We start from the raw sequence: 6,506 nt of genomic DNA on the forward strand, positions 1-6,506 counted from the left end.
CTTAATTAAAATACGATTTATAAATGAAAACATTCAGTAGATGGAGTGAGAAGAGCATTGTCCTAATCAAGAGCTGTGTACTGGTCTGAAAGATAAAATTTATCAAGACACAGAGCAAACTTTCAAAGAGATGGAACTCATAATGGAAAAGAGAACGGACTTGGAGGAAAGATCTATGAAAAACCTGAGAATTACAGGAATTCCAACTAAAGGAAAAGAAACAGAGGGGTGAGAGAGCTGAAGAAAGACCTGACTACAGTTTGACAATGTCCCAGGAAAGACTGAAAAGACTTATCTAGGCATGTCCTGGTAAAATTTCTGAACTGCAGGGTAAAGAAAAACCTCACGATTCTAGGCAGAAAGAAAAAGGTGGTTACAAAGGCAAAGCAGTCAAACTGGCTTTGAACTTCTGCAGTATTTGAAACAGTAAATGACTTAGAGAAAGGAACTAAAACCTAAGGATCCAAACAGAGCCAATATATAATTCATGGGTCAGGCCGAAAGAGAGACATTTGAGGCTATGCCCCACCTAAAGAAAATATATGAGAAAGGGCACAAAGCAAGCAAAGGAACTGGAACAGAGACTTCAATATAAGGAAAGGTGAAGAAGAGAAAAAAGTGTTTAGAAATAAGGACGGAGGCTTAACTGAAGATACAAAAAGAGATGAGGTACAACAGAGAGAATACTATGTGCAACTTTTTGGTGATAAATTTGAAAACCCAGAGGAAAGAGAGGTTTTCCTAGTAAAATACAAATGATCAAAGTTGGCATAAGAAGAAGTGGAAAACTTGAATAGACCAATACCTATAGCATACATTGGAAATATAACTAAATATCAACTGTTTAAGAAGAACAGCAGAATCAGTAAGTTTCTCAGCTGAATCTTGTCTAACTTTTAAAGAACAGATAATTTCAGTGTTTTTAAACTATTCCAGACCAAAAAAAAAAAAAAAGAAAGTGCCCAAATTTATTTTGTAAACCCAATTCATTTTGTGCCCAGCATAACTTTAATACCCAAACCTGAAAAAAAATAGTAAAAGAAGGAAATTATAGCAAACTCCAATTATGAATATAGAGGTTGCTTATATGAGGGTCATGAAGAGAAAGATAAGGAACTTTGAGAGTATCAAATCCTATAACTAACAGTACCTTCTTTCTGTTCTTAGACAGAACTAGATTTGATGACAGTATATGACAGAATAGTCAAAGTAACAGTGGCTTACACATGATAGAATTTTAATTTTTCCTTTTATAAAAGAAGTCAACAAGAAGTTTGTCTGAGGTTAGTATGCTGATTCCTTTGAGTCATCAGGGACTCAAGCTTCTTTCAGTTCTCTTCTCTCTCATTCCTTTGGTGTGGACCTCATTCTCATAGTCTAACGTAGCTACTGGAGCTCCAGCACTCATATCTATCTCAGGTAGCAGGATAGAGAAAGAGATACAGGAAGAAGGTGCAAAAGGCACATGCTAGCAATATTTTAATGTGGTTTTTCTGAAATTGCCAGGCAGCACAGTTTTTGTAGATCACTGGTGTGAATTCAGCTGCAAATTGGCCATGTGCCCAGTTAAAAATCAAAGGTTCTATTTCATAGGGAGAAGGAGAGAACAGACCTTGAGATAGAAAACTAGCTGTCTCTGTGCTGTGTTTCTTTGGGCAAGAGCAACTCTTGGTCTGTAGGAAAGCAGTATCTTAAAGTAGGCAGGAAGAATGGCTTGCCTTCCATGCTGTTCCTTTGTAATGCCAATGTTCATATAATGCTCCCAATTCACATACTGAATAACACAGTCCAGAGGGAAATCTCCGCATGGATGTCAAAAGGCATTTCAAACCTAACATTTATAAAACGGAACACTTTTATCTATTAGCACCCCTCTCCAAACTCTCCCAGTCTTACCTTTCATGAAATGATACCATCACCTGCCCAAGTGCTCAAACCAAAAACCTTGGAGTCATTTTTTATTCCATTCTTGCCTTCACTATTCCCTCACCTCCTGCCATTCAATACATTAGCTCTACTTCCAAAATGTACCCCAAACCTGTCCACTTCTCTCCATCTCCATTGCTTTCAACCCTTGTCTAGGCCACCATCAACTCTTGCTTCGTCACCAAAATCTCCTATCCGGCCTTCCAGTTCCCACCCTCATGACCTGATGGTCTCCTCCACATTGTAGACTGAGTGATCTTTTTAAAATCACATTTTTCCATTTGATATTTTTCAAATTTAAAAAGTAATTTTATTGTATCAAGTGTAACAATATTGTGCTGATGTGCATAAAGACAAATCTATTCATTTCCTCTCTTGCCCACACCCGTGGAGTAATCTATCAACAGCCTGGTTTGTCTTTTTCCCCACCCATCTCCTAGTAACACAAGCTTACACAAGCATAGATGATAGATAGATAGATAGATAGATTTTATGTTTTCTGAAAAACAATACTCACTACTCACCTTGTTAACTTTCATTTTTATTTTTAATATAAATTTTATCATGTGATATTCCTGCTTAAAAACTCTTCAGTGGCTCCTCATGGTAAGCCTCATGGTTCCTCCTTTAGTATATTTTATAAAAGGATCATAGAACATCTATTTAATTTGGCAAGTCATTCGGAAATTGTAGAGGCAAGAGCTTTTCTACTATGTTATATATATTAAATTTACTTTTTTAAAAAAAACACTTATCTGACACTGACTTTGGGCCACACTGTGTTGAGTGCTTCATATTCATTAATGCATTCAGTCCAACAATAATTCGCTGAGGTTTGCACCGTCATTGCTTCTGTTTTACAGATGAGCAAACTGAGGTTTGCAGTGCATGAGCAACTCACACAGGTCTGCAGGAGAGCCAGGCTTTTCAAGCCAGCATTGCATTGTGTATGCGTCTCATTTCTTGGGCCAGACCGGAAGGCCCTTTGGGGAAAAGATTATCGCATTTCTCTTGTGTTCCTCATGGTGCCATCATAGTTCATTGAACATATTTAAGTACTAAGTAAGTATTTGTTGAAATGAATTGGCTGAGTGGCACTTTTTGTTTGTTTGAAGGTAGGGAAAGCTTGGATATGTTTCAGGGTATCAAATAGAGTCAATGTAGCTATTGAAGCTGCAATGCAGAGGGAGGTATTAGGGTGGATTCAGGTCAATAAATCAGTAAGTTTACTGACTCTCTTTTCCTGTCTAGTATACAGAAAGACAAGACAGGTAGCATAGAGCTCATAAGAAAGGGTAAGCTCCCAAGAAAGATGGACAGTTTCTCCTCTAAGAGAAACCGGGAAATTAGAGGTGAAGCAATGTGCATACACAGAGATAAACTAAAAGACAGGGGAGCTGAGGGCCTGCCTACCTCATTATCAGAACTCAGAGGAAATAATTGGAGAAATATTTTCTAGACTGTCAAACTGTATCTTTGCAATTTAGTGAAAACAGCAACTGAAAAATCTACCTGCTGACATGACTTGCACTTACAGTTGAGGTCTAGGGCCAGGAATTGATTTGAATAGGCCATTGTTTTATTGATATTTGAACAACTTGGTTGTTCTGTATTGGAATTCATTAGTAGGGCATATGCTGATAAACCAGCCAGTTCCCTAAACTTTAAAAATGATTCCTGATTTAGAAATTGAAAAAGAAGTAGATTCAGAAATGGTCTGAAAGCCAACAATGAGAAATACTCTTTTCACTGCATGAAAAGATCAGCATGACTGTCCATTAGCTCCCCTGGTCATTTAGTGAAGCTGAGCTATTGCCAATGAAGCTTTCTGTACAGGGTCTATGGAGAAGCAAGCTGAAAGTTCTGTATGGTTGAATGAACTGAAGAGTAGAATTTTCATCATCTACATGTCCCAAGATCATCTGCAGTGTCCAGTTTTCTTGACCACACAGAAAATGGATCATCTATAAGTTACTGTTTTGGTGTCAGCAAATAAAGTTATCATGGGCCATATTTCCTTTCTTTTATACTAGATAGAGGATTTAAAAAAATCTTTGCATAGTGCATTTGTTTTTTCTCAGTAAATGCTGGATGCTTAGAATTTCAAGTCTCCCTCTACTTAGCCTTTTCTTTTTTTTTAGAACATTTCCAATTTCCTGCTGCATTTCATGAGAGTCCTAATATCCTAATCTATTCACAGTGCAGTGATTTTCATTTATAGGATAAAATTGCACCCACAGCACCAAATTAAACTCTCTTTTTAAATGAACTCCGTGGTTGAAAACATTAACCCTCTGAACAATAAAAATATGTATTTTCTATATGTGTAACAGCTAGCATGTATTTAACAAATCACAGTTTATAGTGCCTATTTATGCATGTTTTAAACAGCATCACTCCAATTCTATGAAATAGGTATTATTGTCTTCTTTATTTTGCAGATAAGATTTAGGTCTCAGAAAAAATAAGTGACTTGCCCACGCTCACACACCAGTAACTGGCAGAACTGGAATCACACCCGTTTTTTTTTCAGATTCTAAATCCTGTCATGTCTCCTTGGGGGAAGAGTCCAGTATTGAGTCACTCATTGTTCATTTATTCAAACATTGTACAAACATTTATGAACGGGCTTCCCTGGTGGCGGAGTGATTGAGAGTCCGTCTGCCAATGCAGGGGACACGGGTTCGTGCCCTGGTCCGGGAAGATCCCACATGCCGTGGAGTGGCTGTGCCCGTGAGCCATGGCCGCTGAGCCTGCGCGTCTGGAACCTGTGCTCCGCAATAGGAGAGGCCACAACAGTGAGAGGCCCGCGTACCGCAAAAAAAAAAAAAAAAAAAAAATTTATGAACACAATGTTGGCACTGTGTTGGCTTTTGTAATACAGGGGAGACTAGGACACAGTCCCTGCTCTGGTGAAGCATATGGTCTAATGGGGTAATATAGTCAAGTAAATAGGAAGGAATAATACAGGATGATCCATGCTTTGTTAGGGAAAATACAGGGAATGATGGGAGTCCCATTAGGGCAGGGGGAGTGATGGGGTGGTCAGGGAAAGCTTTCTGGAGAGGGATGTCTAAGGTGAGACTGAATAAATAAGAAGAAATTTGTGGTGGGGCCTGGGGAACAATGTTCGGGGCTGAGGGAGCAGCATGTGCAAAGGTCCTGAGGCAGGGCAAATCATGGTTTGGATGAAGAATGTTATATAGTGGCCTATTTAAACACTAGCTCAAACACTGAATGTAAGTATGAGAGTCATGAGAGAGTTAAGGGAAACTTAAGCAAGATGGGTCTTGAACCCCTGTTAAGGAGAGTGTTTGAAGATTTCCAAGCTGGAAAGCAATGTGTTGGCTTTACCACTTTAAAAAGGTTACTCTGGAAGGAGTGTGGAGAATAGATGAGAGAAAAATTGTGACTAGCGTAAGGAAGGACAATTAAGGGATTATAAGGAAGGGCAGTTAAGGAATGATAGTAATAAAGAAGGTGATGGATGGTAGTGGTCTGAACTGCCGCCTAGTGACCACATCTGGTCACCTGGGTAACTGTGGCAATTCCATTTAGTAAATGAAAGGCAGGCCTGCCTGAGCACTGTCTAAGGCTGATAAAGCAACAAAAGGACTCCAGGCACTTAAAACAATGATAATAACCATCACAGGGCCCCAAGTAATCAGTTGGTAGGCTGGTTAATCTGTCCAGTCTTTGAATTTGGTTTACCTTCTCCAAATACACAGAGGCTCACTCCTTCATGGTATTTTCCCCTGCTTGGTCAAAAGCACTTTACTGATATGTGGTAGACATCATAGCTACTCTGACTGGTTTTATTTGATTGAGTTGTAGTTATCTGGGGATTAGACTGATATTGATTCCTGTCATGTTTGATGTCTGGGATTCGCATCTAGTCAAAACATTGCCAAAGCATCGTCTCCTAAATGTGAAATTACTCAGTGAATAAATCACAATGTGCAGCTTTCAGGCAAGCCATGCTTAGGAAATGAAATTTAAGTAGGAGAAATTACAAAAGGGATAGGGCAATCGTTACTCTGAAGATAATCCTTTACACTCTCCTGGTACTTGGCTTGAGGTAGCAATGTGGCAAATAGAAGGGAAATTAAAATTGAGAGTCTGTTCAATTACCCAGGATATCATTCACTGATATTTACAGAGGATAAAGTCTAACCTCCTCAGCATGGCATGCAAGGCCTTTCAGCATCATCTCCTGCCAGTCTGTTCAGTCTCCTGTTCTTCCCAAACCCATTTCCCTCTTCCTGGAATACTTTCTTCTTTACCTATGGGTCAGTTTCCTTTTCCCTTTACAAGTCTTTGCTTAAGCATTACTTCCTCTTTGATTGCATTTCTGTCTGCCTCCATCCTTGCCCACCAGACTCTTACCTGGAAACTTTTGTATGTGATCGTTTATTATCTTTTAAAGTTTTATTGAAATATAGTTGATTTACAATGTTGTGTTAGTTTCAGGTATACAGTAAAGTGATTCAGTTGTACATATATAAAAATATATATATTCTGGGCTTCCCTGGTGGCGCAGTGGTTGAGAGTCCACCTGCCGATGCAGGGGACACGGGTTC

This window comes from Neophocaena asiaeorientalis, unplaced genomic scaffold (assembly GCF_003031525.2).
Source record: "Neophocaena asiaeorientalis asiaeorientalis breed wild unplaced genomic scaffold, Neophocaena_asiaeorientalis_V1.1 scaffold15, whole genome shotgun sequence".
NCBI lineage: Eukaryota > Metazoa > Chordata > Mammalia > Artiodactyla > Phocoenidae > Neophocaena > Neophocaena asiaeorientalis.